Raw genomic sequence first — 13,838 nt, forward strand, 5'->3', positions numbered from 1 at the left:
TGAGCTGGATCCATGATAAAGCAAAACTAACTGGAGATTGATAAAGGCTCTTATGGCAACAAGCATTTAACAGGTTGCTGAGGGAACCCTCATTGATGCTTTTGGTAAGGGAGCAGTAGCCGGAGCTCATCAGAGATAGAAAACTCACTTTGATCACATAGCCCAGAGACCCCAAACAGCAACATCATTTAGGGTTGGAGTAGGTGAGGGCAGTGGAGAGGGAGGGCTCAGGGGAAGAACAGAAATGGGCTGGACTTTAAGGCCGGTACTCATTTGTTGAAATAGGCGGATTCCATTCAGCACCATGGACAGAGCCTGCCTTCTTGGAGAAGGCTCTCCAGGAAACAGCATGAGTGGATCAGAAAGGGGAACCTAGTGACTTTCAACTGATGGCACTAAGGCAAAGTCCAGTTCACAGATAATTCACCTGGCCAAACCTACTGTATCTAGGCAGCTCTTTTCAAGACCACCGAATACTTACAAACATGTAGAGAAAGTCATTAGGTTGTTGTGGGGAAACAGGGAGGGGTCAAACCCAGGGTTCAAGTCTCTTTCTCTTAGCACTGGCTCAACTATGAACTTGGGCAAGTCACCCTCCTCGAATATCAGTTTCCTCACCTTTAAAATAAGGGTGCTGCACCAGATGGTGACTAAAGGCTTTTCCAGCTAAGACACTCCATGATCTAAGGCTACTGCAACATCCCATGGAAATATATTTGATCATTTCCAGCCTCCTGGCCTTGCAGACATGGTCCCTGGTTATAATTCCTGCCAAGACCATCAGCACTGAAGAAAAGGTCCCCACACCCCATGCATCTATACCCCTTGGTCCTGGGTAGCTCTGTCTCCCAATCTTGCTGGGCCTGGGAAGGTCCAGCCTGCAGACATGGTATTGGCCAACTCTGATGAGTGTTCAGAGCCTTGGCTTCAGGCAGAGCTGGGTTGGAGTCCAGGCTTCTCTGCTTTCCCATTGTGGGACTTGAGGGATGTTGTTTAACCTACTGCTCCTCATTTGATATTGAATCTTCCCAACTCAGCAGTCATAAAATTCCAGGAAGGAATATAAACAACCCCTGTGAGTGCCCCAGGATGACTGCCACAGTCAGTGCCCCATCACTGTGAATCTCCTCTCCAGATACTTAATGGTCACACCCATTGTTTATACATGTGACAGTAATTTGCTCATGGTTCTTCGTTTACATCTCTTCCTGATTGATCTATTGACATGAACTTTTACCTTTGGCTCCCTACTATAATAATCATTATAATTATCAGTAGCACATGAACTCACAACTGTTCTCCATACTAATGTAATTACTGTCAGGCAGATGCAAACAATTCCTGCTCTCATTAGTGTAATAAAAAAGTCATTAGCTTCACTCCTTCACATGTCAGGCCTGGGTCTGGCTGCCTCTCCAGCCTGTCTCCTCTTGGGCAAACTTGTATATTTCTCTGCAGAAAAAAAAACTCCCTTTGCCTTTCTGTCCTTATGGTCAGCAAGGAAGATTCTGCAGTGCCCCCAACCCCAAAGGACACATCACTTTGTAGATCTGCAACAACTCCACGTGCTTTGCTGCTGCTACTGCTGGCTACTGACTACTGAGAACTTACTGGACTAGTGGAGAGCTAAGTGCCAGCATTACACTCAGAGAAAGGTGCCATTCTGGCAGGGAACAATGGCTCATACTTGTAATCCCAGCACTTTGGGAGGCCAAGATGGGAGTATTATTTAGGCCAGGAGTTGGGGACCAACCTGGGCAACATAGCAAAACCCCATCTCTACAAAAAAATAAAAATTCGCCACATGTGGTGATGAGCACCTGAAGTCTCAACTACTCGGGAGGCCAAGGCAGGAGGATCACCTGAGTCCAGGAGGTCAAGGCTGCAGTGAGCTATGGTCATGCCACTGCACTCCAGCCTAAGCAACAGAGCAAGATCCTATCTCTTAAAAAGAAAAAAAGTGGTGCCATTCTCATTTCCATTTTACGAATATGAAAACAGAATTAGAACTGGGTAACTTTCTCTGAATTAGTCACTGAATTAGTGAGTAATGGAGCCAGCCTTTGATTTTGGGTTTCTCCATTTCTAGAGCCCATGCTTTTGATGTTTTGTACTAAAGACAGAAGCCTGTCCTCTCCCCGTCTCTCCCCTGACCCCTACTCTATCTCATTTTCCTTCTGTACCTTGCTCTTTGCTCACAGCCCATACTTCTAAGGTTTTTGTGCTGGAAGCCTGAGGCCTGAGCTTCCAACTCATGTGTGGAACAGCAAAAGGGACCTGGCCTCAGAGACCCACCCCCAGGGGTCTACAGCTTGCCCGAAGGACCCTCCCCCACTGTGAAAACTGCTTGACTTTGTGGGGAGGGATGATGGGAGTGACACATTGGTTTTTTCCTCACTCCATCTAGCAGCTCATATAGGGAACTAGCTACAGTACCACCTCACTGTAGATGAGTGATAATAGTACTGTTCCATTGTTTACTTCCATCCAGCTGTGCTAAGGAGCTTCTGGACTTCACAAGATACTCATAGCATCCTAGATAGCCCAGCATTGTACCCACTTAAAATATGGGGAAACTGAGGCCCAAAGTGCCATAGATTTTTGAAACAAAGAATCCCTTTAAAGGTCACCAACCTTTTCATTGTACAGATAGAGAAACTGAAGCCCAGAGAAGGAAATAGATTTGCCCAATGTCACACAGCAAGTGAAGGGCAAAGCCAAAACCAGATTCTAAATTCTCTGATTCCCAGGCCAGTGTCTTTAACAAAGTGTCAGGCAAAATCCTCTAAACCAGTCCAGAATGTTTCTTGGATTTCAGTGTAGTCCCCACCCTGCCTGCCCTGCAGAGAAATCAGGGGTGGAGTCATCTACATTCAGACTCCGACTCCCACCACCAACTTACAGTGTAACCTTGGGTCATTCTGCCACTTCTGAAAGCCTTTTTTCTTGTGGTAAAATGATTGTTTGTGGGACAAGGATGCTGCATTTGAATGTCCCAGGCATCCTGGGCATGCTCAGTGTCCCGTCCCTCCCCAGGAAATAAAAGCCTATGTGGGCTACACAACTCAGCCAACCTCAGCTTTCAAGCAGCCACTTCAACTCCCCAACAGCAACTTTCATTGCTCCTCCAGAGACCTTGATCCATGGATCCATTTGAGCCAAATAAACTGATTTATGGAAATGATTATTCCCTGGTGCTATTCTCATTAGCTGCAAATAGATGGTGCTTCTGGATAAGCCCACAAGTCCAGCTAAAAACAAACCCATCCCTCTAACATGACATCTCTGGAGAGGTGGGCATTTGATTATCCAGATTATCATAGCTTTTCACGCGCCCCTCTAGCTTTTATTTAACTGGAGTTGGAATCTCCCACCAAGAGGCTCAGCACTCTGAGGAATTCCCCTGGAACGAAGATGCCAAGTGCTGCATGGAGCACACTGTTTCATGGAGAAAGGGTGGAGGCTTGGTGTGCAGAGCAAAGGGCCTCCAAGACTGGCCTGGGTATGGAAGTGTAGATCTTCTGGTGTTGGTGAAGTTTGGCTTTGAGAGGATCAGATGCCTTCATATAACTTGCCTCACAGAATCTGGGCAGATAGCGTAGATACCCTGCGGACTCATTTCTTATTCGTGTGTTCAATCATTCACTTTCTTACTCTCTCAACAAACACTTTATAACCATCTCTTTTCCAGGGCATGCTACTTGGTGATGAGAATACAAAGATCATAATAATCAGACTTCACCAGATGCTTGCAGTCTTGCACAGGACCTAAAAATTCTGGCACAAGAAGTTCGCTAGTGGGCATCAGAGAGGAGGAGGAGGAGGAGGCAGTACTTCACTCCTTTGAAGGCTGGGTAGAGCAGGCATCTACCCTAGATGGGTGGCCCCAAGACAGACTCAGAAAAGCACTTGGGCCCTGATCGTTTATTCAGGCAGTGACTCCAGGGAACACAGTGAAGAGGTGCAAAGAATGATTCAGGAAAGGAGCAAAGCCAACAAAGGGAATGTTGATCGATGCTGACTGACCACTGACAGCAGCTGGGCTCATCCCACTGGGGACCTCTGAGGAATCGTGTGGAGCACACATCAGAAATGCCCTCTTAGAGGTTGGGGAGGTTGGGGTCTTTTTACCCACTGACACTCATCTCCATCATTAGGGGATCACTCCTGGCCTATGTTGAGTCCTCCACGCAGGAACACTGTGCCTGCTCCCAGGTGAGCTTCCATGGTGCCAGAGAAAGCCCACAGGCAGAGAAGAGATAATACATGCAAGCAGTGGTGCTGCCAGGCTGCCAGGAACTGACACCGCTTCAGGACAACCCAGGATGGGTCACAGGCATGCGGTAGCAACAGCATCTGCTGCACTGTCCCAAAAGAGGCAGCATTTGAGCTGGGTCTGGAGGAATGAGTCAGCATGTGTCAGATAAAGTGCATGGGGAATGGGTTATCCAGGAAGCTGAAACAGGAAGTCACAAAATGAAAAGAAAGAACCAAGGCAATTCCTTCAAATAGTGGCTGCTGATAAGGCAAGAAAGCAGTGGCTCAAGGGGCTGAGGGGTATGAAGAGAATTTATTTTAAGGTCAAGGGTGGGAAAAGTCTGAGTAGCTTGTAAACAGGAAAGTGCGAAGTGGTGGAGCTAAAGAAACTGAAGAAATGGAGAGAGAGAGAGAGAGAGTGAGAGAGAGAGAGAGTGAGTGAGAGAGAGAGAGAGAGAGAGAGAGAGAGAAGGCATGGTCAACATGGTCTACAGAGGCAGAAGGAGACGGAGCCCATTGGGAAGTACTGACCTGAGTACCTGAGCCAAAGGTGCCTGAGCTGGGAGACGATACACAGATCACAAAAGGTGGGGTGAGTGCCCTATGGCCTCTATTTCCCAGTACTGAAGGGGTGAAGGCAACCTGCAGGGAGTGGCAGGACTGGGGTTGGATGCAGGAGTTGAGGACAGAGGCCTGGAATAGTTCTAGGGGAGAAAGGGAAGGTCACAGGAGGGCTCGGTGACACTGGTGACAGCCACGGGTGGCACCTGTGCCCTGGTGATGGTACCTGTCCTCCTTGGCATGCAGTGTTTTCAGTAGTTGCTGGAGACCTAGCACAGACATGGAGGAAGCAGCCAGTTGCATTATCCCTGGCTCGCTTTGGCAGGGCAGGAGTGGAACCAGGAGGACACTACCCCACTGTGGGCTCACTAGTCCTGGGACGGGACTTCCCTTCCTGTAAAATGACGAGGCCTGGTTCCTGGCACATATTAAGTGCTCGATACATGTTGGGGTGCAGCGCTGGCTCTTCCTCACGCTGTTGTGTGGTGAAGAGCCATCGCAGCACCTCCAGCATCTGTTTACATCTGTTTCTCATTCTCCACATCAGTCTGGGAGCTCCCAAGAGCTGGAACCAGGTCCATCCATGTCGTCCTCAGGACCCCCACAAACTGGGCATGGAGTCAGACAAACAAATGATTATTGAATGGACACATGAAGGAGGAGTTGGGGTGCGTGTCAGGTAACCCAGAGATGGTCTCTGAGGGCAGGGGATAAGCAGAAAGGTTCCCCAAGCTCCTGTCCCATCCCTCACACCTATAGGCAGGCATAGGCCACTATGTGGTCAGCTAACAGAATCTGTCCCTACACCCTTTGAACACAGTGTGGAGCCTTGGAGTGGGAGAGAAAGGCAGAGCCATCCTTCTGGCCTCCTCCTGACTTCTGCCTTTGAGCTGGGCTGATTTGCTTGGCTTATTTGTCAGAATAGACCTGGTCCCAGGACCACACTGAGATGAGGGCAGCAGGTTCCCAGGAGCACGTGTTTCTCCTCTGCTCACCAAAGGCCATCCTGCATCTGGACTCAGTCATTCCTGCTGCCCCCACTGCATCTCCCTGCCCACACACTCTGCAGGAGCCCCTGTGTTCTGCAGGCCCCACACCTGGAAGTGCCCTCCTGTCTCTGCCAGGGAAGGGATCTTGTTTTTCAAAATGCCCTTGGACACAGTAGCCCTACAAAAGCAGCTCATTTCCACACTCACCATGTCCTGACATGCGAGTCTGTGTACATTCTTTCTCTCTCTCTCTCTCTGTCTCTCCCTCCCTCCAGGCCAATATGTCAGGACAATCTGTCCCCTCACAGAGGGACCATCAAGCAATATTTCAACATGTATAACCAGATTGCCTGTCCCTCTGGTCTATGTGCTAAGCAAGGGCAGTCATAAAAGCTGCATGTGACCGGCACTGGCCTGATCCACCACTTACTCGTCCAAAAGCTCTGCCTTCCACTCTGTCAGCACCAGCCCCCTTCACAATGGGCGTGTCATCTTTGCAGGAGGACTGGGCTGGGGGGGCAGGGTGGTGCATAGGCAGTGGATGAATGCACAGAGCTGCAGGAGCTCAGCTATGTGCCTTGGCCTTGCTACTCGTAGCTTGGGACCTGGGTGTGCTACTGACCTGGCAGACTATCCCATTTCCCCATCAGCCAAAGGGGGACCATGACAGTACCTATCTCCTCTGGGGGATTCAGAGAAAGGGCACAGGGATCATCAGCACCATGGTCAAGAAATGATGGCTCTGGCGATGGGGAGATGATGCTTTCTCGTCTCGTCCTCACAGCAGCCTGGAAGGCAGGTGTCCTCAGCTCCAGTATGGGACATGGGAGACCTGACTGTCAGTGAGATTAACTTTGGAACCCAGGGCACATTATTTAGTGACAAGAGGTGCTGAGACTTTAGCATGGGGTGTGCAGCCCAAAGCCCAGCTGGTGGACAGCTTGGTGCATCCCTGGAGGGCATCTGGCTCCTCGGGTCAACTGCTAGGAGCCGGGCAAGTGAGACACTGTGCCAACACGTGCCATTCAAACATAGCCAGAAAATCATAGCTGTTCTATGATGCCCTAAAGAAATGTCTTACTCATGCAGTCACAAGGAAGACACAGCTAGAAATCAGGCCACACATTTAATTCCATGGGTTGCAAAATTATACTACAAGTTGAACTCACAACCTTGTCTTTGTATCCCGCTTCTGGAGCCTGGCGTCTCATCTTCTCACTAAACCGTGAACTGCTCCAGGCCCTGTTCTGAGCCCTCATTGTCTTATTTCTCTTCATGGGGTGCTTCTCAGCATGGTGCCCACAGAGCCCCATGGCCTTGCAAACGTGGCCTCCTCAGAATGTGAGAGCAGAGGTCCCAAGACCGCAGCAGGGTTGTGGTAAAGCAAGAAGCATGGGGAAGTCACAGCCATAGCATCCATCAGCAGATGGTCATCCCTGTGCAGATGCTGGACTAGGTCCCCCTCACGTGAGCACCAGCAGGGCAGGAGCATCCACCCACACCTCTCTCACCCCACACCCCACCTATGCCCCGTCCTAAGCCCTCCTGGTTCTGAACTCTGGAGACAAAAGTGCCCAGAGGAGAGGGGAGTTCCCCCAGGTCACCTTCCAGGCAGTGCCAGAGCTGGGACAGGACCCCAGGGCCCCAAACTCCCAGCTCACCCCCACAGTGACACTCTGGCCCCATGTGCCCAGCATCCCTGATACCACCTCTGTCACAGCCCAGGGCGTCATCTCTAAGTGTGTGCCTCCTCCATGCTGGGGCAGTTGTGTTCTCTTAAATAACTATCAAGGGGAGGATGGAATTAGGACGCCCAAGAGAAGCCCACGCCTTGTGAGATAAGGCGCTCCACCCTCCTACCTTCCCTGTCAGGTCTCAGACTAATTCAAAGTAATTAAATGTTCCATAGTTTTCTTTTATACTCTTCAATAAATGTTGTCCATGAAAATCAACAGGCATTTTCTGTATTTAATGCATATTAACTAGTCTTATAAATCTAAATTATCCCTATAAATCTAAATTAAATGCCCAGCTTTAAATGTATTCAAGACTCTTAATTAATAAAGCATTGGCAATAACCATTACGAACCTGTATACTTCGAGCTGACCTTCGTTTTCACGGGATGTGTTTCTGTGCCGTGTGTGGTGGGCAGGAGGGAGAACAGGGTCTCTCGGCAGTTTGCTGGCGGCTGTGGGCATAGTCCATCTTCATGGCACCCTCCAGAGCTGCCTGGGCCTCTTTGTGCCCAGCCTCCTCTAGCCTTTGGGTCTCTTCCCTGCCAGGGATGGAGAAGAAGGTGGCCAGAGCAGCCTGCAGGTGGAGGCTTGGGCAAGAATCAAGAGGCCTGGCTTGGCCACTGATGTGCTATGTGACCTTGGACAAGTCACTTGCCTTCTCTGGACCTCAGTTTCCTCTTCTTCATAATAAGGCAAGGACAATGTCATCACAGGGGTCTTTCACCAGCTGTAGGGAGGGAGTCTTGGGTGTGAGGAGGTTGGTCCGTGACATATGAGCAGTGTGACCTTGGGCAAGTGATTTAACCTCTTTGTGCCTCAGTTTCCTCATTCGTACACTGGGGACAGTAACAGCACCTACCTCACAGGGCTCTGTGATGTGCCTAGTTCAGGACCTGATAATTGAGGCCCTGTGGGTTCAGCTGTGGTTATTCTCCCAGGGTGGCCAGTCCTCGGCCATTGTAAAGGTCATCAGATCTGATGGAGGATTAAAAGAGGTCCACATTTGGACCTCTTTTCGGGTGAAAGAAACAAACCTCTAAGCTTTCAAGCCACTGTTTGCCAGATTATCTATTGCTTGCAATTAAACACAGTTGTAACTGATACAGACAGACCTGAGTTCAAGTCCTTACTCTGACAGACTAGCGGGGAGGGGTGAGACAGCAGGGACAACATGGGATGGGAACACCTGCAGCCAAAGCTGGAGGGAAGCTGTCAGGGGATGGAGGGGCAGAACTGCTCTGGGCTGCATCCCCCAGAGGACAGAAGGCCCTGCCCCTGCCCGGCCTCCAGGGCTGTTCCTCTGGTGTCAGACCTGTTAGGACATGAGCTGGGTCACTTGAGAGAGAACTGCGTTGGGGAAGCTCAGCCTCTAAGTGACGCCCCCATTCCTACATGTCACTGAGCGCCCACCCGTGTGCCAAGCCCCAAGGTCTGCACCATGTCACCCCCCACCTCCCCACCCCCCACCACCCACAGCCAAACGATCACCAGCTTGGTGCCAGGCCCTTCCCTCATCCTGGCTGCCCCCACCTTGGTCCCCAGAACTGTCACACAGGCCATGGTGAACACCAAGACCTCCTCACAGCCCAGGCTCCACCTCCCCTGGGCCGACCCCTCACCCAACTCTCCCTACAGCTCTCCCTCCCCTCACCCCCTCCCCCTACAGCCCCCCTTACATTCCACCTCTGCCCCATCCCACTCTCCACTTCACCCCTCCCTCAGCCCACCCTTCCCTCCACCCCTCCCCAAGCCCTCCCTCCACTCCACCCCTCCCCCAGCCCACCCTTCCCTCCTCTCCTCCCTCAGCTCACCCTCCACTCTACCCATCTCCCCGCCCACCTGACACTCCAACCCTCCCCCAGCCCACCCTTCCCTCCACCCTTCCCCCAGCCCACCCTTCCCTCCACCCCTCCCCCAGCCCACCCTTCCCTCCACCCCTCCCCCAGCCCACCCTTCCCTCCACCCCTCCCCCAGCCCACCTTTCCCTCCACCCCTCCCCCAGCCCACCCTTCCCTCCACCCCTCCCCAGTCCACCCTTCCCTCCACCCCTCCCCCAGCCCACCCTTCCCTCCACCTCTCCCCCAGCCCACCCTTCCCTCCACCTCTCCCCCAGCCCTCCCCTCCCTCTACCCCTCTCCCAGCCCATCCTCCACTCCACCCCGCCCCCAGCCTAACTGACACTCCACCCCTCCCCCAGCCCACCCTTCCCTCCACCCCTCCCCCAGCCCACCCTTCCCTCCACCCCCCCCAGCCCACCCTTCCCTCCACCCCTCCCCCAGCCCACCCTTCCCTCCACCCCTCCCCCAGCCCATCCTCCACTCCACCTCTCCCCCAGCCCACCCTTCCCTCCAGCCCTCCCCCAGCCCACCCTTCCCTCCACCCCTCCCCCAGCCCACCCTTCCCTCCACCCCTCCCCCAGCCCACCCTTCCCTCCACCCCTCCCCCAGCCCACCCTTCCCTCCACCTCTCCCCCAGCCCATCCTCCACTCCACCCCTCCCCCAGCCCACCCTTCCCTCCACCCCTCCCCCAGCCCACCCTTCCCTCCACCCCTCCCCCAGCCCATCCTCCACTCCACCTCTCCCCCAGCCCACCCTTCCCTCCACCTCTCCCTCAGCCCACCCTTCCCTCCACCCCTCCCCCAGCCCACCCTTCCCTGTACCCCTCCTCCAGCCCACCCTCCACTCCACCCCTCCCCCAGCTCACCCTTCCCTCTACCCCTCCCCCAGCCCATCCTCCACTCCACCCCTCCCCCAGCCCACCCTTCCCTCTACCCCTCCCCCAGCCCACCCTTCCCTCCACCTCCCTCAGCCCACCCTTCCCTCCACCCCTCCCCCAGCCCACCCTTCCCTCCACCCCTCCCCCAGCCCACCCTTCCCTCCACCCCTCCCCCAGCCCACCCTTCCCTCCACCCCTCCCCCAGCCCACCCTTCCCTCTACCCCTCCTCCAGCCCACCCTCCACTCCACCCCTCCCCCAGCCCATGCTTCCCTCCACCTCCCTCAGCCCACCCTTCCCTCCATCCTCCACTGCCAGGCCTTTCTCCAGGTAGCAGCATAGCGATCTTTCTAAAATGTGCACCCCAGAGTCTTCCAAGGCCTCCTTGGGACTCCCCACTGCACTCAGGGTCAAGGTCCAAATCCCTCTTCATGGCTTCTGAGGTCCCATGGGGTCTTCTCAATCCTTGGTCAGCTCCCACTCCCCCAACCTACAGGGGCCTCAGGGGCCTGCTTGCCATTCTGCCAATGTCTCACTCACTTGTTCTCTCTTGGACCTTTGCAGGAGCTCTTCCTTCGACCCTGAAAGCCCCTTCCTCCTCACTGACCCCCCTGCCCCTGAGCCTCCAGGTCTCCACAGGTATCTCCCTGACTGTCCCATGCCAAGAGGGGCTTCCTTCCTCTGTGCTCCACAGCCCTCTGTTCCCTTCTCATCATAGGACTGACCACCTAAATGGACCATTGCCTCCCCCATCTGACTGGGAGCCACTTGAGGGCAGAGGCGCATCTCACTCACCCCTGTAGCCCCAGGACCTGGTTTCAGGCCTGGCCCAGTCAGGAGCTTCAGTGCACGTTGACAGAGGCACGAAGAACATCAAGCTGGCAGAGTGTGGAGGGGCAACGGATCCCAGTGGTCACACCATGTGGCCAACACCAATTGTCTCCTATCTGTTGAGGCTGTGGTTGGCATTGGCAGGGATTCCCTGCTACTGGAGAGGGTAGTTCCAACTCAGCTTTGGGGGTGACTTTGTTGTTCTCATCCAGCCATGGTAATCTCATCTCCTTGGCCAGGGATTGGTCCAGGGGTTACTATGTTCCACCTGGTGAAATAGAATCGAATCTCTTTCAGGTGAGGCTTCTTGAAAAGATTCCTTTTCCTGAATAAAACGGATAGATTCAATTGGCACAACTCTCTTGCCCTTTGCCCAAACCCTTTCTCCTGCCTGCTATCCAGACACAATGTCTGGAGCTGTAGCAGCTCTTTCATGACCATAAAGTGACAAACCCCAGCACAAGAAGCCACATCTACTGAAGACGGCAGAGCAGAAGGAGCCTGGTCCCTACCTGGCATCACAAACAGCTTAGCCAGGCCCACTATCTCCCACATCTGGACCTCTTTTCAGGTGAAAGAAACAAACCTCTAATTTTTCAAGCCACTGTTTGCCAGATTATCTGTTGCTTGCAATTAAACACAGTTGTAACTGGTACAGACAGACCTGAGTTCAAGTCCTTTCTCTGACAGACTAGCAGGAAGTCCTTACTCTGACAGACACAGGATGTCAGACAGTTAGCCTGTGCAACCTCTCTACATTGCTCTAAATGCAATTGCTTTGTCTGTTAAAATAGAGTTGGTGGTGCCTAGCACAAAGTTGTTAAACCTTTGTGGAAGCCCCAGAGGGAGGTCCTGGAAGGTCATACCAGCAGAGGGGGCACAGTGCTGGGGTGTAGAGACCTGGGCCACTTCTGAGTCTTCTTATTAAATATGGATCCCAGAGAAGTCCTTCACCTCCTTGAGCTTGGTTTCCTGCTTTCCTCTATGAGGGGAGGGACTGAGTCTGTCTTATTCAGTACAGAGCCTAGTACATTAAAATGACTAACATTTATCAAGAGCTTATGTGTAGACATCTATCTAAGCAACTTGCATCAATTATCTCCCTCAATTCTTATTATATTCCTATGAGGTAAGAACTAATATTAATATCCACCACTTGGCAAATGTGAAAACCTGGGCACAGAGATGTCAAATCACTGGCCCTGGGACACACAGCAGGCAAGTGGCAGAGATGAGATGTGAACCCAGGTAGTCAGATGCCAGAGCTCACGCTCTTCACCACTGTGCTAGGTTGTCTTGGCACATAGTAGGTGCTCAGCATATGGCTGCTGAATAGATGAATGAATATGTTGACAGCAGTACCCCAGGACACATGGGCTTCTAATCCAGCTCCTTCCACCCCTGCCTCGGCTTGGGGGGTTTCTGAGGAGATCGTGGATCCAGTGGGCAGTGGGCAGAGTTCCCAGGTCTAACCCACCCACCCCCCCCCACCCAGCACACTCAACAGGTAGTTTCTGCACCAGGATCCAGGCCTCTCACCTGCAGACATTTTCTTAGCCCCTTCTGCTCATTCATTCATTTGCTCTCATGTTAACTTTTATTACTTATTGATTTTCTCCAGGCTATTTCGCTGTGTCCATTTTTATCTGCTTAAACTAGAAGAAACTATTCAGTGGGAAAAATAGAGTTTAAAATTCCATGACCACAAACAGGGATCCATATTAATGGGGCCATCCCCTTTGAGGGGAGCAGGAGAAGGCATCTGCCTGTCACTCAGCTGTCACTGCTGGGCTGGGAGAGCCTGAGGAGGGGGCTTTCATCCAACCTCCCATGGAAGGGGCTTCGGAGGAGCCGAGTTCTGGAGGCCACTCGGTGAGGGCCCTGGGTCTGGATCTAGGATGGAAACGTCCTCTGTGTGACCAGAGGACTTTGGACGGTCCTGGGAGCACAGGCAGGGCCTCATCTAAGATGAAGGCCAAGAGGAGGCTCAGGGGGAGGCTGAGCAGGGGTCAGACAGAATGAGAGTTACAGGAAAGGAAATGGGTGAAGCTGAGGCCAGGCCTCAATGAAGGCAGAGACTCTCAGCCAAGTGCTCATGTGAGCTGGGAGCTCCCTGGGTGTCCTCTCACTCACCCTCTACACACCCTGAGGAAACTGTCCAGGGGCCCAGCCAGGCAGGGTGATGTAGCTGGGAGGTGAGCCCTGGGCTGAGTCCCCAGCCCCAAGAATCCTGCCTTCTCCTCCTGAGGTGGGGCCATCATCGTGGCCAATATCTGTGAAACCCCAGAGGGAGGCCATGACAGGCCGTGTCATGGTGGAGGGAGCTCTGCATTGGGGTATGGAGGCTTCGAGCCACCTCTGGGCCCTCCAACTATTAAACAGGGACCCAGGCACGTCCTCCACCTCCTTGTGCTGGGTTTCCTCTCCTGTGAGGAGAGAATGGTAGGACCTGCCTCTTGGAGTTGTTGGGGGAGGATTGGTAATGAGGTCTTGTCACACAGCCCTTCACTGCACGGTGCCTGGGCCATGAGCTTGATAGGGGGTCGGGGGAAGTGGAGCTGTGATGACAATGATGATGATGGAGGTGGTGATGATAAACATGATAATGGCCATGGTAATGCCAGTGGTGATGGTGGTGATGGTGGTGATGGTGGTGGTGGTGGTGGTGGTGGTGGTGATGGTGGTCATATCAGGTGGTGGTGGTGGTGGTGATGGAGGTGGTGGTGGTGATGGTGGTGGTGATGCTGG

The sequence above is a fragment of the Pongo abelii genome, chromosome 1 (assembly GCF_028885655.2).
Source record: "Pongo abelii isolate AG06213 chromosome 1, NHGRI_mPonAbe1-v2.0_pri, whole genome shotgun sequence".
NCBI lineage: Eukaryota > Metazoa > Chordata > Mammalia > Primates > Hominidae > Pongo > Pongo abelii.